Here is a 25,549-nt window from a genome sequence, read left to right as displayed (position 1 = left end):
CATGAACTGTTAATGAAACACACAGAGACTGCTCCTGATTATAAGAATTATTATGAAAGCTAAATACAAATTATTAGCAGATAGTAGGTATACAATTTATTGGCATTGTGATATGATTTTATGATAATACGTTTATTGATATTTGGGTTATTTTATTTTAAAAACTTGACGTTGCATCTTTAAAATCTATTTTTGCTTTATTTATAAATAATTGATATATTTTAATGTGTGCTGTCATATATGTATGTGCATTTGTAAAGAACATACTACTGTCACGATCACCATAGATCGCTGGAAAACACTCACAAGCACTAATGTACTGCAAATCCGCCATTTCAAGGACTACAACCTTATACATATGCTGCGTCCCAATCCGCATACTTTGCGTTCTAAAGAGTATTTAAAAATAGAATGAGTATATCCAAAACCATAGTATGTTGAAAAGAGTATGCCAAAGGTTACCGGATGGTTTGCTATTTCAGGTAAAAAATGTAAGTGTAGAAGCGTACATACTCTAACCGCTGATATTGCCCACAGTGCATTGCGCGTTGAACGTGAATGCGATTAGAACTACAAACGTGTGTGAAAAGTGTAAATTAACTACAAACATAATGGACGTGCGCGACCAACCGTCAATTAGAGAGGCTTCGGTAGTCAATATCAAGCCAACTGGAAAATATTTAAATCGCATTATCTGTGTTATATTTTATCTGCAACAACAATACTGAATATAAAGACGCGTTTATAATATGAATAATGTATAGTTTAACACATTACATTTATCTTTTAAACAATAACTTACATTAGCAAATAAAACACAAGGTAGGCCTACTGGGCAAAAAGGGGATGCCTCTTAGACAAAGCTGTCATTTATTCATCATTAATATTTATATTATATCACCATATTATTTTCGCCATACTTAAGCTCTTGGTGTCTTGTTTATCTTCATAGCATCCACGTGGGATAAAAGAACGGCATCTTAACCTTAACTCTGGCCGTTTAATGAATAGTAAATCGGACTTATTCAAAGTAAAGTCACTGCGCAAAAAAATTGTTATGAATGTATGCTACACTTCCAACTGCACATTGTGTTTTCTTTTTCTTATAATGCACAGAGTTTTGAGGTAACAGACGTTTTCATTAGCCATCCACTGAAAGTCGTACCGGCTCATCCAGTTCATCAAACTCCGGCTTTTAAAATCTAAATCGTTAGCGGGATAAAAGCCGTCTCCTCATAAAAGCTAGTGTATCAGCACGCCAATCCATTGAAAACATATGATTCGATTCGCGCCTTCTGATTGGTTGGGGCGCAGGTGGCGTTTACCAGCTTTTGCCAACATACTTATTTCTGAATGTGCTGACGCTGGGATTTAGATGATTAGAAGCAAATCTATTTGTTGATGGTGTACTACGTGCCTAAAGCATTCACTGAATGTCATTATCTCATTTTTGGCGGAAGTGGCTTTTAGCGGCTTCTGCATCTGAACTCTTCATATGACAAATATTTGTATATACAGTTGAAGTCAGAATTATTAGCCCCCCTTTGAATTTTTGGTGCTTTTTTGAATATTTCCCATATTATATTATATTATAATATATTATATTATATTTAACAGTGCAAGGAAATGTTCACAGTATGTCTGATAATGTTTTTTCTTCTGGAGAAAGTCATTTGTTTTATTTCGGCTAAAATAAAAGCAGTTATTAATTTTTTAAACACCATTTTAAGGACAAAATGATTAGCCCCTTTAAGCTAATTTTTTTTCGATAGTCTACTGAACAAACCATCGTTATACAATAACTTGCCTGATTACCCTAACCTGCCTAGTTTACCTAATTAACCTAGTTATGCCTTTAAAAGTCACTTTAAGCTGCATAGAAGTGTCTTAAAAAATATCTAGTCAAATATTATTTACTGTCATCATGGCAAAGATAAAACAAATCAGTTATTAGAGATGAGTTTTTAAAAACTATAGTGTTTAGAAATGTGTTGAAGAAGTCTATTCTCTGTTGAACAGAAATAGGGGGAAAAAATAAACAGGGGTTCTAATAATTCAGGGGGGCTAATAATTCTGACTTCAACTGAATGTGAAATACCAAAATGATCGTGCGATTTGCATAGTTTGTCATTTATCAGATTTCTTCATGGATTTGCAACCATCAGAAAACATTCCATCAACAGCATATAGCAAGAAGTCACAAATATCTCAGAACAGCTTAAAGAAACTGCTTAGAGATGATCTGAAAACCACCCACAGAACCTTTACAAAGGTAAACAGCACAGAAACTATTTTTGAAAATCCGCTTTCTTTCCATTCTCCAACATTTTTGAAGCTTTACTCTCTGGTTTAGAGATCTCAGAAGCATCAACACGTTAGCGCAGTTCATGATTCAGACATCTGAGGGTGTCCGGCTTGTTTGCCATCGATTACGGCTCTCTGAAGAGCACGAGTGGATCTGAAACATGTGCACTCTTCAATAATGAGTCGGCCTAATTAAGCAGACAGGGAGGCATGATGTTTTTTGTTGTCTGAAGTAATTAGTCACTAGCTGCCCATGTAGTTAGCAGATGTAGCTTTCACACCTACATCTTTACATTTCCTGAGGAAGATGGCAGCGGTGCTTGCTTGTGCAAAAGTTGCCAACAAGAATGCTTTAAAGTGAAGGCATTTCAGTAATGGGGAAAAGGAAGGCGGAACCATGTGGATTCCGTCATGAAACAAACTAAGCTGTAAAACTTTTTCAGAAATGAATCATTAAGAGTGCTGTACACCTGATCAAAATTATCACAGAGAGATCATTCTGTTCATTAATAAAGGGACTAAGCCGTCAAGAAAATGAATTAATGAATATATATATACACACATTCATTCATTTTCTTGTCGGCTTAGTCCCTTTATTAATCCGGGGTCCCCACAGTGGAATGAACCACCAACTTATCCAGCACGTTTTTGCGCAGCGGATGCCCTTCCAGCCACAACCCATCTCAGGGAAACATCCACATCCACTCATTCACACACACACTCATATAGTACAGACAATTTAGCCTACCCAATTCACCTGTACCACATGTCTTTGGACTGTGGGGGAAACCGGAGCACCCGGAGGAAACCCACGCTAACACAGGGAGAACATGCAAACTCCACACAGAAACGCCATGAGAGCCGAGGCTCAAACCAGCGACCCAGTGACCTTCTTGCACCACCTACTGCGCCACTGCATCGCCCACACACACACACACACACACACACACACACACACACACACACACACACACACACACATACATACATACATACATACATATATATATATATATATATTTATTTATTTATTTATTAATGTTTTAATAGTAAAGCTCTGTTTTACAGCATTTCTTACTGGCCAAAACATACACTGTAAAAAATTATTAGTTGACTTTATATCAAAAAAGTTTGTAAACCCATTGCTTTTAAAGCGATCATGTGACTTTAGTTTCAAAAAGTGAATAAACCCATTACTTTTAAAGCAATTAATTGACTAAAAAGGTGAGTAAACTCATTGCTTTTAAAATGATTAGTTGACTTTGGTTTTAAAAAGTGAGTAAACGTGTTGCTTAGGACTGATTAGTTGACTAAAAGTGATTAAACATTACTTTTGAAGTGATTAGTTAAATAAAAAAAGGGAGTAAACTCACTGCTTTTGAAGTGATAAGTTGACTAAAAGTAAACATTTCTTTTTAAATGATTAGTTGATTTTAGTTTTAAAAAGTGAATAAACTCATTGCTTTTAAAGTGATTTGTTGACTAAGTGAGTAAACTAATTGCTTTTAAAGCGATTAGTTGACTAAAACAGTAAGTAAACCCATTGCTTTTAAAGTGATTAGTTGACTAAAAGTGAGTAAACATTGCTTTAAAGCAATTAGTTGACTAAACAGTGAGTAAACTCGTTGCTTTTTAGGTGATAAGTTGAGAAAAAGTGAGTTAACTCATTGCTTTTTTAAATGATTAGTTGACTTAAGTTTTAAAAAGTGAATAAACTCATTGCTTTTAAAGTGATTTGTTGACTAAAAATGAATAAACTCATTGCTTTTGAAATTGATTTGTTGACTAATTGAGTAAACTAATTCCTTTTAAAGCGATTAGTTGACTAAAACAGTGAGTAAACCCATTGCTTTTAAAGTGATTAGTTGACTAAAAGTGAGTAAACATTGCTTTAAAGCAATTAGTTGACTAAACAGTGAATAAACTCATTGCTTTTTAGGTGATAAGTTGAGTAAAAGTGAGTTAACTCATTGCTTTTTTTAAATGATTAGTTGACTTTAGTTTTAAAAAGTGAATAAACTCATTGCTTTTAAAGTGATTTGTTGACCAAAAGTGAGTTAACTCATTGCTTTTTTTAAACGATTAGCTGACTTTAGTTTTAAAAAGTAAATAAACTCGTTGCTTTTAAAGTGATTAGGTTACTTTAGTTCAGAAAAGAGAGTAAACCCATTGCTTTTAAAGTGATTATTTGACTTAAGTTCAGAAAAGAGAGTAAACCCATTGCTTTTAAAGTGATTAGTTGACTAAAAGTAAGTAAACATTGCTTTAAAGCAATTAGTTGACTAAAAAAGACAGTAAACCCATTGCTTTTTTAAGTGATTAGTTGACTAAAAAAGATAGTAAACCCATTGTCTTTAACGTGATTAGTTGAATTCAGTTTTAAAAAGTGGGTAAATCATTTGCTTTTAAAGCGATTGATTGATATTAGTTTTAAAGTGAGTTAACCCATTGCTATTTTTTAAAGGGTGCCTATTTTACCCCTTTTTCAAGATTTAATATAAGTCACACCATTAATATAAGACACCCAGACTATTTATTATTAATTGTTTTTGTTGCCAATGCTAGTTCTCCCACATGCCTGTCAGAGTGTCTCAGTGAGATAAACAGCACAGTGACAGACATGAAGGAAGCATATCTCATGCAAAGCTTGTGAGAAATACAACAGTAAGAACTTTCCCAATGATTATTTGATGTATTTGCAGTGGAGATAATTCAAGCCTTATGATGAGTCACTTTGCACTGTTTTTGCACGGCAAACATGACAGGATACATGTTAATATCTACTGCTGTGTGGATATCCATTATGTTAATGTACAAAATAAACCTGATTTAATGTCCACAAAACAAATTAACTAGTTGCTCTTTATGCTTATTAAAATAAAACCATTAATACCTAAAACTGATTTTGAGAATGAAATTGAGGACAATGAAAGGGAATTTGAGAAAAAAATATAAAGCCAATTATTTTAGGTTCCAATCAAACCCTGACTTTTTCTATTTATGTTTTGTAAAATTGTTGTTATATTATGTTGTTATTGTTATGTATTGTTATATAGATGTTTCAGAATTTCAATTAATTAAATGTGCCTTTTGATTGCATAACATAATTTTAATGGAAAAAATAATAATATTAAGTAATGAAACAGAATCCCAAACAATTTTAACAATACCCATGGCATTTAAAGATACAATCTGTTTTCAGCATACACTTAATATTTCTAAATGAGTCCCTGTAAAACGAAAATTTTAAGCATTCAATTTTTTTTTTTTTTTTGGTGTTGTCCATATCAAAGCCTTTCAATGACTGCTCGGTTTCTAGATATGTCCTAAATTAAACACTTCACATTCGTAACACTAAAATTTATCATCATAATTCCTCAAATTAAGCGCCAACCAACCTAAAAATCCCCCCAAATATTTATTACTAAGAATGCAACATTCAGAAATCCAAAACGCTTAAACACGAAATGAACTTAACATGGCTCCAAAAATATGTTTACGACAGCATCATTAATTTGCAGAACTTGTTATCTCAGTCACATATGGCTAGAGCTGAGCCGAGACACAAGATCGCACTCAAACAAGCCTATATGCACATATATTATGCAAAATAAAGGAAGAACAAAGTAAACAGACGCTATAGGTGACAGGAAGGACTTCATTAGGGAGGGATTTCTGCTGAGCTGACAGAGACACCCTGCTCTCTCTCATTCTCCCTCGCTGTCTTACACACACACACACACACACACACACACACACACACACACACACACACACACACACACACACACACACACACGGGCTTCCACAGAAAAGGCTTTTTATTACTATGTTTTAACCCAGTTTTTTTCCCCCAAAAACTAAGAAATGAATCTTTAAGACTTTTAAATTGTGAAGGTTTTCTGTCTACTTGATTACCATCATTTCAGATTTATATGTATTGAATTATACAGTGCTCAGCATATATGAGTACACCCCATTTTGAAAAAGATTTTTTTAAAGGTTTCCTATAGGCAATGTATTTTGGTGCATTTAAACAAAACAGATTTATTAAACAGATATATTTATTAAAATAATATTTAAGTCACCAAACACCTTTAGAAATAGAAAGATATTACACTTAAATTCAAGCAAAATACAGCAAAAATAAATTACAATCTACAAATTTCAACAATTTTTTTTTTGCTTCTCTTTTTTTCTCTTTTTTAGATTTTTTCTCTTTTTTAATTTAATATTTAATATTTTTCTTTAACATAAATTTGGCTTTACTAGTTTTTGGATCGTTATCGTAAGCTATTTTAGATAAGCTCCAGATTCCAGAGCAACAATCCCTCGCTGAATCTTTCAAGCAAACATACCGAAACTGGTTCCAAAAGACACATAAAAATAAGAAAGGCAGTGCGGGTGTTTATTGCTAAAGATTTGCAGCTGTTTTCGGTGATTGGAGATGTGGGCATTTGTCATCTTATAAAAGCACTCGATCTGTGTTACAGACAACAGTCTTGCATTTTTTCAGCACAGAGATTATTAGGATGGTTTATTTATGTTTACTTAAATATGTTTATTTGAAATGGCCAATTCATCTTTATTAACTTCACTTGTATGTTCATTTTCAAAATGTAGGATTTTATGTGTTCCCCAGTTTGTACATGGGCTACCAGCAGCTGTGAGATTTCAGTGTTCATTTTTTTATACAATACACTAGGAACTGGTGTACTTTTCATGGCTTTTAAGTAAAAAAAAAATGAGTATTGCAATAAATCGTTTTTATTTTTTTTTCTCCTTAACCTCTTACTTTCCTATTGCCTATAGAATAAAAAAAAAAGTTAAGCCATGAGAACCGAACCGAACACCGTGTTAAAAAAACAAGGTATGTATTGAACCGTGGGCTAACTGTATTGTTGCATCCACAAACCATTTATAAATAATATTGTTTTGTTTGTGTCTAAACATTGCAACTATCCACACAAATTATTTTTATTATTTTGCTCCTGTCATGCCATGGATATTTTCTCAAGTTATCATTAAACATGGAGCTAACAAATTTCTAGATAAAATAAAAATTTAATCGGTTGCCATCAGTTAAACAAGCCGAGTCCTTGCCAGAAGCAGCCCGGACTCTACAGACAGACTCGGGCCAGATATGGTTAACAGGAATCGGGCCAGTGCTTTACAGCCTCATCACAAACACATGTGCGAGAGTGAGCTGCGGGCTCGAATAACACTCACTGATGCCGAGTCGGAGCCGGAGGCGCCGAAGGGCAGCTGAGCTCGGGCTGATTACTACCTGCTATCAGGGTTGTTTGTTAATTAAATCCCGTTTTGTTATTTAGTCTTTCATTTTAATGCAACAAAGTTCCAATTAATTTGTTATGATGAGATGTGGCTGTGTATCATCGATACAAGATACTATCGTCTATCGGCACAACCCTAATGCAAACTCCACACAGGAATGCCAACTGACCCAGCCGGGGTTCGAACCAGCGACCTTCATGCTGTGAGGCGACAGTGCTAACCACTGAAGCCTGGTTTATACTTCTGCGTCAAATGACCGGCGTAATCAATGCCGCATGCAATGCGCGTAGCTGTGCATTTATACTTCTGCACGCTGTCTCTGTTGGTCTGCATTAACACTTCCAAAACGCTAGTTGGCAGTGAGGTGTTATTGTTCCTCTATGTCGAGTTTCTTCGCTGGTGTATTGTTCTTTCTGAATGCTTCCGGGATGTACAAGTGGCTCAAACTCGCTCATTTTGAGGCAGGAACCGGCAGTCGTGCAACAACTTTAACTATGAGGTAAACACAAAGCAAAACGTTCCATCCGGAGCTCCTTCACAGGACTCCACACTTGTAAACAATCGCTCCATCAGGCTCGCACCGATTGCGCGGCTCTCGGTCCCGCCCAGACTCGACAGCGATACCAAGCCGACCAATCACAGAGCTTGCACTACGTGTCGTTGCGACGTGTAGTTACATTTTTTGAGAGGTGCACTTTAGCGACGCCGATGGCAACGACGTAGCGCTATGTGTCGACGCGTAGGCTACGCTGTAGCATACGCATGCTTTTGACGCAGAAGTATAAATCAGCCTTGAGTCCCAACTAAATAACAAAAAATATTAGTGAAGGATTTCATTAGTGAAGGAATTTTTACTGAGCTTAAAAACTGTAGACACCCAGCTCTCTCTCATTCTCCCTCGCTGTCTTACACACACAAACACCGACACACACACTTCTGCTTCCCATTCTTGAGAGAGAAACAGTGGGAATTTGAAATGGGGGTGGACAAGGAGAGAGAGAGAACAAGGCCCGTCACCACACAGCAGAGGCTTTTTGTCACTTTCAGAGGAGGCCTGTAAGCGAGCTGATGGCAGTCGCAGCGGTTTGTGGGAGGCAGGGTGAAGGAAAGTTCATCTGGAGGCGCTCGGCTCCAAACAAACTCCAGAGACGCGCATTGACTCCGGGCTTTTGGCTCTACGACAGCAGTTAGCGCGTAGCAGGCTAATGCCGCATGGTGCTTTTCACAGCCTCTAATCTACACAACAACAGTGGTTACGACAAATATGAGTCATGTTTATACATAGCCGTGCTGCTTTTGTTGCTTTGTTGCGCATTATGGGCTCTTCTTCATGTCGGGTTGATGGTGGGAAGGGAGGAAAACCTGGAGCGCTAACCGCATGTCACGGCCAATTAGAGTGCAGCAGTTGATGGGGAAAACGCTCGGCGGTCAATTTGAGTTCACCGTAAACTAGGTAGTGTTTGCTTTACTTTTTTGTAAAAAAAAATATATAGTCTATAGTTATGGTCTAAAAGTTTACTTCTGCCACTGCAGCCAATATATATCGTGGAAAACTGAGAACAATGACCGTCTGAAATATTTCTGTCTAGTCATGTAATCTTATTTTGAATTATTCAGTGGCTTTCTTGAATTATTGAAATATATTAAAGGGGTCTTGTTATGCTTTTCTTTACACTTTTAGCTTCCTTTAGTATGTAATATTGTTGTTTGAGCATGAAACAGATCTGCGAAGTTATTAAGGCCCCGTTTACACTGCCAGTTAAATTTGACCCAAATGCTCATACGTGACACAGATCGGATCTGTTCTATGACCATGTATACGCAAAAAAAACAAAAGCATCTGGATATTCAGAGATCGGCTTCAGGCCTCCTTCATATGTGAAAATAAATCAGATACAAATCAGATATGTGACAATGCGACTGTCATGTAAACAAACAGATCGGATTTACTGAAGCATTCCATTTTGTACGTCATTACACTTGCGACAATGTGGCGGTTTAATGATGTAGAGTGTGTGTGGAGACGCAGTAAACAACAACAACAGTAAACAACAACAACAGAGGAAACATGGGAGAGAAAAGTTGTCAGTCACCACAATTTGCTCCCACCAGATCTGACCCACAAATTTCTCTGAATGGTGGAGGACACCATTTAAAAACTATGTATATAAAATATCTGCGATGACGGCCCTTTCCCTCCTCCTCCACCTCAAAATCTTTTTAATGTTGGGCGAACTTTGCATATTTCAAAAGTTTACACTGAGTTGATGATTGATTATAAAGCTTGTTTGGCATGCTGCATTTACATGTAAATGTCAGCCTGGCTATGAAAAAAAATTTTTTTTTACCAAAATACGGACACCTTTTCTGGGTTTTTTGCAATTATTTTACAGTATTTTAGAAATACTCAAAAATGTCTCTGTCAATGTTTTCAAACTATTATATTTGATTTACCAAAGTCCCACAAGTGGCAATTTCACATCTGTCACATCCATAACGGAGAGATGTCACATCCATAACAACACTTTTTTTCAAATATGAAATAAAACCACTCATCATTTTTGTTCTATAGAGAGCTGGCTCTTATCCTTTTGTCTAACATTATTTCATTTGGGTAGTGCAGTTTATTTAAAAAAAAATAATAAAAATTCTACAAAGTATGCTGTATATTGCAAACCCGCAGACCTTTTTTGTCACATCCATAACGCTGAAATTGCTCATATATATATTGAAGTCAGAAATATTAGCCTGACTTTCTTTTTTTAGATTTCCCAAATTCTCCCAAATGGAAGGAAATTTTCACAGTATGTCTGATAATATTTTTTTCATCTGGAGAAATTTTACAAAATAAAAGCAGTTTTTGATTTTCTAAAAAAAATTAAAGGACAAAATTATTAGCCCCTTTTAGCTAACTTTTTTTCAATAGTCGACAGAACAAATCATAATTATACAATAACTTGCCTAATTACCTTAACCTATTTACTGTCATCAGGGCAACGATAAAATAAATCAGTTATTAGAAATGAGTTATTAAAACTATAATGATTCAAAATATTTTGAAAAAATCTTCTCTTAGTTAAACAGAAATTGAGGAAAAAATAAACGGGGCAAATAATTCAGGGTTCTAATAATTCTGACTTCAACTATATATATAATGTATGTATGTATGTATGTGTATATATATGTATATATATATATATATATATATATATATATATATATATATATATATATATATATATATATATATATAGGCTTTAGAAATAACTTAAGCACAAGATGTAAGGCTTTTCTGGAAATAGGGTGAGGAAGAACAGCTCATTTAAAGAGACAAAAACAGTGTGTGTCACTTTTAAGCAAAACTGTGCTTGAGGAGATCTTCTTTTTGATTATTATATTATATTAATTATATTATATTATATTATATTATATTATATTATATTATATTATATTATATAAATTGTGTCAATCTACCATAAACCATGTTTGAAAAATTAGCGAAATAAAACTATATCATCATCATGCAATTTGAAAAACCTGGTATATATTTGAATATATATTTTCAATATAATTTATTCCTGTGATTAATGCATAAATAAGATTGAATGCAAAAATGGCTAACAGTGTATTATCTACTTATTATCAATGTCTGATGATGTGAAATTTTGAATATTTTACCATTATGGTTTCTGTGTAAACTACAAGTATTGTATTGGCATGTTGCATTTGACGACTCAAAGCATAATAGTGGACTATAGAAGAGTATGTGTGCAAGGTGCATAACTTGTCTATACATAATCACATCGTCAACTACCAATTATAGTCTTTTTATTTTGCAAATCCATGTGAATGGGATCCTTTTAAACAACATAGTCAACAGTTAACAAATCCTTTTCCATTTTTAGCACACTGCTGTCTTGCAAGTACTCTAAACTGTTCATTAAAACCTGAAGTGACGAGTCAACAAGCGAGTAAATAACAGCTGTTTAACAGGTAGTTTCTGTGTAGCTACATCTATAACTATCAGCACATCTAAACAACCTAAAAACCAAGCAGACAAGCTAACACACAGGGAACCCTCTAAGGGTCGGTCATTTAAAATACTGTTTCATGCGACTCAAAGTTGGCCATCATCCCTCATCAAAAACAAATTATTAACCTTTCGAAACTAGCGTGGCTGGCAGACATCCCCGAGTTCACTCCAGGCTGCGATATCTGCCAGAACTCGGCTGAAAATACACACAGGGACCATTTTCTTAACAGCTGGGAGTTCAATTAGCAGCTGATAAGCGAGCAGGGTTTGGACCCTCCAGTTTCCGATTCCTCATGAAAAGAGGAGCAGAGCAGCCCGACTCTCACCGCGGGCCAGAATAGAAGAGTAATGTTCCTCCGCGCACAGCTGCTAACTGACAACAAAGGACTTGTCATCGTGATTAATGGCTCGAGGAAGCCTCTCTTTGTTACTAGAGCAGCACTGTACTATGTTAAAAGCTATTAACGTTGGGGAAATATATAAAAAACTAAAGAGGGAGGGGGAATTTATATATAAAGATCTGCGCAGGAGGGGAATTAAGGATCTAAAGTGGCTGATGTGGAGTAAAAGGGGAATCCGTGATGTATTAGTGGGTTTTTAACACACTGGCAGGTGTAATTTGGTATAATGTGAGGAGCTATTTGTTGGAATCACTTTGTATCCAGATTCTCTCTGATATGTTTTGCACTCATTTTTAACTTTTTTTTGTGGATACAATAACGAAAATATTGCCATGTTTTCAGACATTTTTATATCCATTAATAAAACCACACAAAAGCAATGCTGTATGAACACTACGGTGCGGTATGATGCCGTTCCTTTTCACGCTTACCAGTTGACCGCCTACATCCGTATAGACAGCTTTCCTACTGTTACCAGTTTGTCCAGTTAGCTCGCTGCATACGTCGATGAACTTGAGACGCAAAGTGGAGTTGACCGCGACGACGGGGTTTAAGTCTGGCAAAGAACAGTTCCAGAAAGGGTTTTTTTTCTGGATTGCTTTTGAAAACACTATCGGTTGGGTGTAAGGAAAGGGGGTTGGTGGGGGCATCGGTCGGTCATTCAGTCAGTGAACTTGTGGATTTATGCAAGAACAGAAGGCGCGAATGGCACTCGTGAAAGAAATTTGAGATCTCAAAAAGCCAACATAGGCCCATTCTAAAGGTGTAGCCATATATACACTTCTGGAGTTTGAGAAATATGTAGCCAGAAGTACGTATGACTGCATTTCGTCTTTAAAACGAATGCTACGGGACGGTATGATGTGGATCTAGAAAAAACAAAACAACAAAAACAAAAGAGAAAAAAATTAAATAAACAATTAAATAACAGGTGAGAGTGTGGTAAAATCTGAAAACGTGGTAAAAATGCAGGCTGCAGCAATGGCTTTTTGTTTTCTGGATTGCTTTTGAAAACACTATTGGTTGGGTTTGGGGAAGGCGGTGGGTGGGGTTATTGGATCGATGGGTCAGTCAATCAGTCGACGCCGGCCTCTGGTGAATTTACGAAAGAACAGCAGGCGTGAATGGCATTAGCAAGAAAAATGTGAGATCTGAAAAAGCGTACACCGCTTCCTCTGGCGGATTTGTGAAAACAAAAACTGCAAAAAAGCGTACTATAATAAATACTGTGGTAAACTTTAGTTTTTACTAGTAGTATATTAGTATACTTGTTACATTACCATAGCAAATGAAGAATTACTCAACTTATCAATTTAAGTAGTTCAATAGGTCCCTTATTTATCAGTGGAATGAACCGTGAACTATTCCAGCATATGTTTAATGCAGGGGATTCCGCAGTACTGGGAAATACCCATACACTCTCACATTCACACACAAACATACACTACGGCTAATTTAGTTTATTCAATTCACCTTTAGCGCATGTCTTTGAACTGTGGGGGAAACCGGAGCACCCGGAGGAAACCCACGCGAACATGGAGAGAACACGTAAACCTCACACAGAAATGCCAACCCAGCCGGGAATTGAACCAGCCACTTTTTTCCTGTGAGGCAACAGTGCTATCTACTGAGCCACCGTGCCACCAAGATCCATAATACGTACAGTAAGGTTTCATAAGTCACCAATATATAGCATAATATAATAGCAGTGTTTCTCAACTGGTGGGACGCGACCCAGAAGTGGTCATTTTCAGTGGGTCGCAGAGTGTGTGGTTAAAAAAATAAAAAATATAAAATAAAAAGTTACATTTTTTACTTATGTTGCTTATCCCGGACTTATTTTGAAAGGTTTACGCGACAACCCTACTGTTTGACATGTAAAATTTAATTTAATTATTGCAACAAATATGTCGAAGCACAAGTACGACCCCGAATATGTACTGAAAAGTATGGATATATATATATATATATATATATATATATATATATATATATATATATATATATATATATATATATATATATATATATATGTGTGTGTGTGTATGTGTTAGTGTGCGCGCGCGAATTAGAGAGAGAGAGAGAGAGAGAGAGAGAGAGAGAGAGAGAGAGAGAGAGAGAGAGAGAGAGAGAGCTTTGCCTGTGTGTGTGCTTGGTGCTTATGTGTGTGTGTTAGTGCGTGCGCGCGAATAAGAGAGAGAGAGCTTTGTCTGTGTGTGTGTGTGTGAGTGTGTTTATACAGACAGCTTGTTATAGGCTGTCTGGACTGTATAGTTGGGTGATTTTCGGTTTTGTTCTCCACCCCGCTCTTTAGCGAGATCGGCACGGCGGGTAGAAAACGGGGCGGGGCGGGCAGCGGGACAACAAATGCTTAATATAGGCGGGAGCAGTCGGGTTCGGGCGGGAGCGGGATTCAAAATTTAGTCCCGCGCAGATCTCCACCCTGATATTTATTATTTTAGTATTCTAGTGTTACGAAAGACTTCCTAAAAGAAACAATAAAAAATTAATTACAAAGAAAATCTCAAATGATTCTCTGACACCCACATGAAAAAAATACTACAGCAATTAATAGTAAATATTACAATGCATTATATTATACAATCTTGACCTATATAAACTAACAAATACTGTGGTAAACCGTTGCCTTTACTACAGTGAACTTGAAGTGCTGTATTGTAGTAGTATGTTACAACATATTATTACATTTCCACAGCAACTAAAATATTACCACAACAGATTATTTCCTATATTAACTCGTAACTAATTCCAATAGTATGGTTCAAAAACATAATAGCATTTAACATAATTTAATATAGTATTTTGATTCAACTGAAGCTTATATTTTCCTTGCATGTTTTTGCTTTGCTTTTTTCTACTTTTGACAAAAACAAATTACTCCATTAACCCCATGTGTTTTGAAAGAGATCTTAACAAATTCAAAAATTAATCCGCAAACAAGAGTAAACATTAATTAAAAATGTCTCCTCATATCAGATCTCTACACTATGAAGTCTAGACTTCAATGAATCTCAGTCGAGAATGTTTGAGCAAAGGCATTTCTCTTAGGGATGAGAACTTTAGCACACAAATTCTGACACACGCCATGCTCTCTTGATGGAGCTGCGCTTTTCAATCTATGTTAAAGTCTATTAATATGAGGGGAAAATATGGGGAAATATATAAAAGGAATGAAAGTGGCTGATCTGGAGTAAAGGGATATACATCTGTGGGGTTTTTTACCACACTGGCAGGCATAATTTGGCATAACATAGGGAGCTATTTGTTGGAATTGCTTCATATCGGGATTCTCTGTGATGAATACTTAAAGCTGGAGATCTGTCTTTTGCAGTGCTGGATTTAGGAGGTGCAGATGTTCTCTTTTTTTTCTTCCTTTCGTTCCACCAGCTCTAAATGAAAAGAGCTATTTATGGAGGCCGCGATGTGATGATGCACTGTCAGGTGAGTAAGAAGGAGAGATGCAACTTTTCGCATTGATTTTCATGTCTGCTGAAAACAGGCTTTGGGTCTGATGCTGCCATGACAAGCAGAGGCACTTTTAGATTCGCCTTAGTGATTGAAGCATACAAGCCACAAAATAAGCGGGACTTGCAAATGCAAACGCAGTCATTTAAGACTTAATATTGTCCTAAATACACATCGGAAATGTTTAAATACTATAGCCATTTATTTAAATATCAGCCACTTCACTCTCAACGAAATGGCAAGAGTTATAATTTCAAGAGTTTACACTTAGCTGATGATTTATAAAAGCTTGTTTGGCATGCTGTCCCGGGAGAGAGCCCCGAGCTCAAGGACTCTTCGAGTCCGGGGCTTCCTCCCGTTTGGCAGAGCGAGAGAGGAGCCCGAGCTCGGTGGATCTCAGAACTCCCCCGCTGCTGTAGCTAAGGGAACACAAGGGTATAAATGCTTGGTTTTTTATGTATATTGAATGTCTTTGGATGGTGGGAGAAAACCGGAACACCCGGAGAAAACCCACGCGGACACGGGGAGAACATACAAACTCCTCACAGAAACATCCGCCGGTCCTAGGGGCCACCGTGTCGCCCAGTCAGAGGTAAAGGAGGAGGAAAAAGGGGAGGAGGGGGGTTTCTTCCAAACGAAGATAAAGTGAATTGAAAACTGTGGTTATTTATAGTGGCTTAGGTCTCGAATGATTGGAAGATACTGATTAACAAATTCGAGACCAGCCGTGATAAATCATAAGCACGTGATCCTCCCGAAATTAGTTTATGAATAAACTTCACCTAATTAATATATTAAACTAATTTAACAGAGGGACTCATTTTCATTTTTAAACCTTTTGCTTTTTTTTCTTTTCTTTTTTTTTACAAGATCTGAGGTAAATTGTCTGCTTCTGGTTTCAATAGTATGGCAATAAAACTCATGTAAAATGATGTTCAAAGTCATACTTGAGTCATTAACATTGAATAAAAGAACACAGTATGTTAGGAAATGAAGATTTGGTGGTTGGATAAATATTTATTTTGCACCAAATAACAAAAATATTGCCATATTTTCAGATATATTTTTAATATTGATTGTTAAAATACATTCCTAAAGATGGGTTGCGGCTGAAAGGGCATTCGATGTGTAAAAACGTGCTGGATAAAATGGCGGTTCACTCCGCTGTAATGACCCCGGATTAATAAAGCGACTAAGCTGGCAAGAAAATGAATGAATGAATGTTAAAATACAATAGCAATGCTATAACTGTGTACATATGACGTCAATATTCAACTCCAAGTCTCCAACCTATGATGTATATCAATACAGTTAATAATTTGACAATATCCATAATAATATGATTTATACATAAGGGTTTATAAGTCAACTACACCAATTTATATAGCATATTATACAGTATTTTAGTGTGACGAAAGACTTCCTATAAGAAAGTGACTGACTTTCATTTTCAAACAATTTTTTTTTGAGATCTGCAGCTGGTTTCCTCTATACAGTTAATAAGGACACTAAAGATACATAATAATATGATTTATACATAAGGTTTCATAACGGCACCGATATATATAGCATAATATATACTATTTTATTATTCTAATGTCACTAAAGACTTCCTATAAGAAAGTGAGTGCCTTTTATTTTCAAACCGTTTGCTATTGTTATTTTCAAGAACTATCTGCTGCAGGTGTAGTAGGCTATGCCCAAAACGGGCACGTAAAATGGTGTTCAACTTCACATTGGAAGCATTTAACATTGAATAAAGCACAAAATACCTACTTGAGTTGATCGTTGGCTTTGTAGTTTGTGCTGTTGTTTTGCCGCACCGGCGCGAAAATAGAAACTTCTTCACGCGTCGCCGTCGCAGTTTAAACGGCGTCACCGCGTCACTTGTAGTTAGGAGGACACGTTGTAAGCAAAAACGTGGATGCTGAAGGTTTGACTTTTACATTACAAAATGTACTATATGGAATTACTAAAGATTGCTCTACTTTGCACGATTTGATAAATATGATAATTGTGCCAAATATTTTATTCATAAATGTAGAACTCCTCCATTACTTATTGTATTTAAAAAAGAACTTAAAATATTTTCAGATGCCCTGGTTAAAATGAAAACAAAAATTGCCTTAAAAATGTTCAATTTATTTGTAGTATATAACTTGCCATAGATGATATATATGTTGTACTTAATTTTTATTTATTTATTTATTTATTTAATTTTTGCGTTTTCCTTTCTCTCTTGGATTTATTTAACTTGAATGTTTTTTGTATATTACATTTGTATCTTTGTATATTATTTTGTGTTGAGCCTTCCATATATGATACACAAGTTGTAAAGTTGAATCCCATTTTGTTGTATTTGGATTTTGTATTTTCAATAAAAAATAAATAAAATAAAATTTTTTAAAAAAAGACACGTTGTAAGCATGTTATTTTGGGTCCTATAATACATATGGGGAACATAGCAGTATTAATATTTTGTAAGCTGTTGAAAAGAGTTCATGTAAACACCAGCTTACATTTTTCTTACATTGTCTGCTTCTCAGATAGTTCTTTGACAAGAGACCCAATTAAAGCAAGAGATCTTGACAATATCAAACTAATCTGCAAACAAGTGTCAATGTGAATGCAAACATTTCTCATCATTTCAGATCTCTGTTCTGCAAAGTCTACACTTTAATGAAGCTAGCTGAGAATGTAAAGGGATTTCTCTCAGGGATGAATACTTCTGCACACAACTTCTGACATGCTCTCCCAAGGGAGCTTTTCAATCTTGTCAGAACTCAACTAAAAGGGATTTTTGACATTAAGTAAATCTGTTGTCGAGTCTATGTTTGAGTGAAACACATTCTTTGGAGTTTGTTTTAATCTGTAAGCACTGTAAAAGAATACTGCTGGGTTGTTGCAAGCGTCTGTTGAGCAACATATGAACATAGGGTTAAAACGTGTCCCATTATACCAGTGTACAGGACATCTGTACAGTACACATTTGACCAAACATTAGGTTACAACAACCCTGCATTTTTTATTTTACTTTTTGGAGATTACTAATGGAATTGCATCTATATTTAAGATTTAAATTTTGTATATAATTCTTTTTTATAAAATAGCAGTAAAATAAAATAAAAAAAGTTCCCAGGTTTCCACAAATAAAATAATAAAAATAAAACATTTATACAACCACTGGCATATATTTCGGGAGTGTCCAGTGATAAAACATTTCTTAACGTACATAAAGTAATGGAAAGAATATTTCATATTACACTACACTACCTTTTCAATTTATGGCTTTATTTTTTAGAAAGGTTCTGACATCCAGACAAGTAGGCCTGAGAAATATCTTTTTTTCATATCGATAATTTCGACCAAAAAAGCAATCACAAGGCATTGGTTACCCCCTGAAACCCCTTCAATCCAAGAGTGGTTGGAAATTGTATACGACATTTATGTTATGGAAAAAATTGGATTGTCCCTTCACTTTCAAATGAATGTATTCAGAAATATCTGGACCAAATGGACTGAATATGTACGGTTACTCTATCCAGATTTTGTAGAAGCATAAAATAATTGCTATTTGGTTTTAATCTGCAAGGTATGCATTTTCTAATTTAGAAACCAGTAAGCTTTCTCTCAGTCTCCTCTTCAGACTAAGAACAAAGATTTAATATTATTTAATAGAGAGTTTAACTATTAGGTGTATATTTTACACTCCCAGAATTGTCAATTTTGTAAATGATATTGTTAACAATATTATTTTATCATTAATTATATTATTTAGTTTAATTATTTTAATGATAAATTGCTATTATTTATATTAAATAATAGCAATTTAATAATTTCTATTATTTAGTTTAAATTTAGTTATACATTTTTTGACATTGTGTTTCGTTACTTTCTATACTGTATAAAAAAGTGAAATGATTGGCAGTGTTTTAAGAAATCTATATTGGGTAAAATAACAGATTTTCAGTCACAATAAGAGCCACTTTAAAAAAAAAAAAGTTCAAATAAAAAAACTCTCAGTTTCAATAATCATAATATCTATCTTAATAAAATATCTATCTTATCTTAATAAAATAAAAATGAACATTTTTCCAACAAATATTGGTTACAATTTATTTAAGGTACAATTCTCACTTTAACAAAAAATAACTGACTTTTACATCAATGAACTTCTAATTCTGCTTATTTATATTTATTAAGAAAGTGGTTGGGTTTAGGTATTGGGTAGGATTAGGGATGAAGGATAAGATCATGCAGAATATGTACTTTATACACTCACCGGCCACTTTATTAGGTACACCTGTCCAACTGCTTGTTAACGTAAATGTCTTATCAGCCAACCACATGGCAGCAACATGGCAGCATGTAGACATGGTCAAGATGATCTGCTGCAGTTCAAACAGCATCAGAATGGGAAAGAAAGATGAGTTAAGTGACTTGAGGTGAATGTGGCATGGTTGTTGGTGCCAGACAGGCTGGTCTGAGTATTTCAGAAACTGCTGATCTACAGGAATTTTTTAGTAGAAGATTTGAAAAATGTTTCCTGGTCTGATGAGTCTCGATTTCTGCTGCAACATTCGGATGGCAGGGTCAGAATTTGGCATCAACAACATGAAAGCATGAGTCCATCCTGCCTTGTATCAATGGGTCAGGCTGCTGGTGGTAGTGTTGTAATGGTGTGGGGATATTTTCTTGCCACACTTTGGGCCCATTAGTACCAACTGAGCATCATGTCAATGCCACAGCCTACCTAAGCATTGTTGCTGACCATGTTCATTCCTTTATCACCCCAGTGTACCCATCTTCCAGCAGGATAACGCACCATGTCAAAGTGCAAATAATCTCAGACTGGTTTCTTAAATATGACAATGAGTTCACTGTACTCAATTGGCCTCCACAGTCACCAGATCTCAATCCAATAGAGCACCTTTGGGATGTGGTGGAACTGGAGATTCGCATCATGAATGTGCAGCCGACAAATCTGCAGCAACTGCGTGATGCTATCATGTCAATATGGGCCAAAATCTCTGAGGAATATTTCCAGTGCCTTATTAAAATCTACACCATGAAGGATTATGGCAGTTAGAAAAGCAAAAGGGTACAAACCGGTACTAGTAAGGTGTACCTAATAAAGTGGCCGGCAAGAGTAAGTACTAATAAACAGCCAATATCGTAATAATAGTTAGGTGATAAGCCACTAGTTAACAATGAAAATTGGTATACTTAAACTAAAGTGTTTACCATTCAAAACTCTATATTACAATGTCAATACTTCACAAACTTAACTGAGGGATTTCTTTTGTGGGTGAATACTTTCGCACACAACTTCTGACACCCGCCGTGCTCCCTCAAGGGAGCTGCGCTTTTCAGTCTTGTCAGGAATGAGCTTTAATTCCACATCATCAATGCAAACGAAGAGATTTTTGACGTTAAGTACATCTCTTGTCACGTCTTCATTTCCTAAAACACTGGCGTTAATCAGTTCAATTGAGCAGGCTTGTTTTTGAACATCACAGGATATCTGACATGTATGTCTTTCTCACACGCGTCTCTTCATTGTGCATTCAGTCAGGCGCGCGTCTGGGTTGCGTTGGTCTGGAAGAGCGTCGACTCTGCCCTAGGAGCAGACAGCTTTTCCCTGACTGGGCCCACAGGGGACATCACTGCTGCCGTGTTTTAGGCGAGAGGAAATGAGAACTTTAGACACAGTGTCACACGGCCCATGAACTGTGGAATAGCCTCTGCACCGATAAGACAACCCTCTCCGACATGGGAATATTTGAGGTGCCTTTTAGATGACAGGTCTGCTGGAACGCGGCCTTGAAGGGTCAAATGGAAGGATTTCACGCAAGTTTATGCCGGATGGGCTGGAGAGCGGGGTGGCCTGTTTATAGTCTGTGTGAAGTCAAATTTTGCAGTGCTTATTTTGATAGTGCATATTGTTATTTTTAAGGTGAACAGTTAATCCATGCAAGTTCATCCACTGAATAAAAAAGTAAAGTCTGTATAAAATCCAAATTTACAATGATTTTGTTGACACTTTTGTTTTTGTGTCAACTAGGGTTGTGCCGATAGTATCATGTATCGACGATAGGCAAGGCAATCGCAGAGAGCTGAGACCTTTGACGATTTTAAAGATGTTATTTAGCTGGATTTGCATTGATGTAGACATTTTAAATGTATTAATTACATTATTGAATAAAATTAATTCATTCATTTATTCATTTTCTTGTCGGCTTAGTCCCTTTATTAATCGGGGGCCGCCACAGTGGAATGAACCACCAACTTATCCAGCAGATTTTTACGCAGCGAATTCCCTTCCGGCCGCAATCCATCTCAGGGAAACATCCACACACACATTCACACACACTACGGACAATTTAGCCTACCCAATTCAACTGTACCGCATGTCTTTGGACTGTGGGGGAAACCGGAGCACCCGGAGGAAACCCACGTGAAGGCAGGGAGAACATGCAAACTCCACACAGAAACACCAACTGAGCCGAGGTTCGAACCACCAACCCAGCGAACTTCTTGCTGTGAGGCGACAGCACTACCTACTGCGCCACTGTCTCACCCCTGAATAAAATGAATAGTATTATTATTTTTAATCATTAACATTGATAATAAGTGAACTACAAATAATTTAACAGCTTCAGCCAACGCAATCTCACAGCAATTCGCAACTTTTCGATTTAGTGGCTAATTCGTATGAATTCGTATGATATACAATTTAGTACGATTTGCTCATCACCCAATGACGGTTGGAATCAGGGGTGGGGTTGGGTGCCACGCCTCCTTTTTAAAATCATACATTTTCGTACGACTGAACTTGTACGAATTCGTACGAATTAGCCACTAAACTGACAAAACCTAAAATGCTTATGTTTCCTCCTGAGATCAGGCTGGCTTCAGCTGTTCAGGGGCACCTCAGGGCACCATGGCCACCCCTGTGGCCACTCCAATACGATTCTGCTGTTGATATTATTAATTAAATGTGCTTACAGAAATTCACAATATTTCATTAAATAAATAAATAGCAGCCACTAAACTATTGCAGATTGATTAGCGCCATGGTCGTAGCTGATTCACTGCCCCTCCCCTCCCCGATCATAGTTGACAGCACACACCTTCAATAGACAGCTATGGCAATTATTTGGGAAACAACAAAAAAGGTTATCTCTATCGTACATACATATCTTCACTTAAGTAATTATTATATGCTCTCTGTTAACCTTTCTAGTTAAATAATAAACGTGTTAACGTTACTTAGCAAGGCTCAAAAATAGGTCATTTTGATTTACATAGTTTCAAGAGTTCACACTTAGCTGATAATTAACAAAGCGTAATTTGCATGCTGTCCCAGGAGAGCCCTGAGCTCATAATATCCTCGAGCCCGGGGCTCCCTCCCATTAGAAGGGCAAGAGGGGAGTTCGAGCTCAGGTAGATCTCGAGAACTCCCTTGCTTGTCGTCGTGTTAGAAGTGTAAACTAAGGTTGTCTTGGGTGGTAACTTGGTTTAGTCGATTAGCTATGGTTTATGTTTTTGGACAGTGGGAGGAAACCAGGGAACCTGGGGAAAACTCACGAACACAGGGAGAACATGGAAACTGTACAGAAACGCCAACCGGCCCGATAGGAGGTTGGGCCTGCAGTGCTGTGAGGCAACATTGCTAGCCACTGGGCCACCGTGTCGCCCTATCGGAAAAAAGAGGGGAAGTAGGGGTGAAAGGGGGAAGCTTCAAGACGAAGATAACTGGAATGAAAAACTCTGGTTACTTATAATGCTTCAGTAATCATCTATTATGGGCAGATTACAGAGCTAATGAGGTGCCAGTCGTGTTGATCATAAGCACGTGATCCTCTCTAAATTAGTTTATAAATAAACCCCATTAATGTTTTTGCCTTTCTACAGAAAGTTCACCTTTGCTGTATAGGCTACACTTTTAAAAATAAAAATTTAATTAAGGAAAAGGTATCAGAAAACAGGACATTTCCCAAGCGTAACATTGCGTTCGAGCAAATTTTAGTTTTAGCAAATCCAAATGTAACCTTGTAAATTATTAAGCCTGGTTTATACTTCTGCGTCAAGTGACCGGCGTAACCCACGTCGCATGAAACGTGCATAACTGTGCATTTATATTTCTGCGCGCTGTCTCTGTTGCTCTGCAGTAACACTTCTGAAATGCTAGTTGGCAGTAAGGTGTTAATGTTCCTCTGTGTCGAGTTTCTTCGCTGGTGTTTTGTTTTTTCTGAACGCTTCCTGAATGTACAAGTGGCTCAAACTCGCTCATTTTGAGGCAGGAACTGGCGGACGTGCAACAACTTTAACCATGAGGTAAACACAAAACAAAACTTTCCATCCGGACTCCACAATCCCTCCATCGGGCTCACACAGCTATCAGTCCTTCCCATACTCGTAATCGCTACCAAGCCGACCAATCACAAAGCTTGCGCTGCGCGTCATTGCAACGTGTAGTTACATTTTTTGAAAAGTGCACATCTGCGACGCCGACAGCCACGGCGGAGGGCTATGCGTCGACGCGTAGGCTGCCCTGTAGCATACCCGTGCGCTTGACTCAGAAGTATAAATCAGCCTTTTGTCATGTTCAGACTAGAAGCCGCAATGTGCTGTACTGAACAAAAAGAAAACTCCTTCACTCTATAGAGACAGTCACACACGGCCGACGAGTCCTTTGCATCCTATCAATGCATCCTTGTTTTTTCTGTGCGTAATTAAATATCATTTAATTTGCTTTTATTCATTTATTAAATCCATTTTGGGGCAGTCTTGTTAGAAAAAAATAGTCTCAGCGCCTATTTAGCTGAAAAGGCGCGTTGATTTGCACTGGTTTGAACATTTTCCAAGATAAAACACAATGCAAATGAAGTTGATTATAAAATAAGCAAACAAAATCTGCAGAAAGCTTATTAAAAATGTTTGAAAATGTTTAAATGAATAAGCAAATAGGTAAATATAACACTGCTGTGCCCCCATGCAATAGTATTGTGAATCGGTGATCTTAGGCGGACCATATGGCGATTGGAAAGTTTTGTATATGGCCCAACACTAGGGTGAACTATGCCTTTAAGGTTAAAGTCCCTGTGTTGTACCCAGTAAAAGCCACACGAGTGCAAGAACTGTAGGCGTTAAAGACTGAACTCTTCATCAAGCCCGGTTGAGTCTAATGAGTGATAACCATGACAATGCAAGTAATTAGAGAAAGATGAGACTTCAAAGGCTTTGGCGTGAGATTTGGAGGATGGCGCTTTGGGGCGCTGGAGATGAATATCATCTGTCTGAGCAGCGCAGCTGACGAAAGCCATGTTTCTGAGAATAACCTGACAGCTCAGAGCCATCCTGACACGCGTATGCCACCGAGGAGGAGGAGGAGCAGCCCATGCACAAACACTGCTTCTCCAACAGTTAATTGTTTTGGACCAGTGTGCATGGGAAAGTTTGATCTCGGATGCTGTCAGACACTTTGAAGCAAACAACAGAAATGTAGTTTACTTGGCCTGGAGGTCCTATTGAAGCCTGTTGCCACAAGAGGATTTAAAAAAAAAGATTTAGACTTTTTCTTTACAATTCAGACCTTTTGTTTTGGATTATTGCAACATAAAAAATAAAAAAATTAGGAAAGTGTGTTCAGGTCTGCAACATCTGTACAAACCCTGTACTTATTCATACAGTAATATAAGTATTTGGGTGTAATAATAGACACAGTGCTTCTGACAGGTTTGAAATATACTTGAGATCATACCTGCCAACCTAGGAGTCTCCTGTATTTCAGACCGATCTACTGTCACCCTCCCGTTTTGTTATTTCTCCGGAAAAACTCCTGTAATTTAACCCCCCAATAATTTTTCAGAGTGAAAAAACAAAGGAGAACCAGGAAAAACAACGAAGCGAATGATTCAGTAACCTAAAACATGAACAAACCATGCTTATCATCGCCTTTTGGACTATTATGAACTCGGATTGATGGAAGTACTCTCTAACAGAGGTTACATGTGCTGCTGAAGAT

At 36.8% G+C, this 25,549-nt stretch overlaps 1 protein-coding gene across 11 annotated transcripts in view; it reads right to left on the bottom strand.

The window, feature by feature from the left end:
- epha8 (eph receptor A8) overlaps positions 1-25,549 on the bottom strand; it is a 266,646-nt gene that overhangs the window by 192,765 nt on the left and 48,332 nt on the right. For 8 of the 11 annotated variants that reach the window (XM_073917073.1, XM_073917080.1, XM_073917074.1 and 5 more), the window contains exon 1: positions 17,296-17,390. The exons of 2 other annotated variants lie outside the window; for them this stretch is intronic. The gene's annotated coding sequence lies outside the window, so the exon portion shown is untranslated. Of the gene's footprint in view, positions 1-17,291; positions 17,391-25,549 lie in introns of those variants that run through there. One more of the 11 variants, XM_073917076.1, reaches the window with a different exon arrangement.

Source organism: Danio rerio, chromosome 11 (assembly GCF_049306965.1).
Source record: "Danio rerio strain Tuebingen ecotype United States chromosome 11, GRCz12tu, whole genome shotgun sequence".
Lineage (NCBI taxonomy): Eukaryota > Metazoa > Chordata > Actinopteri > Cypriniformes > Danionidae > Danio > Danio rerio.
The sequence above is the reverse complement of the archived record's forward strand: the minus strand, read 5'-3'. Positions and strand labels throughout refer to the sequence as shown.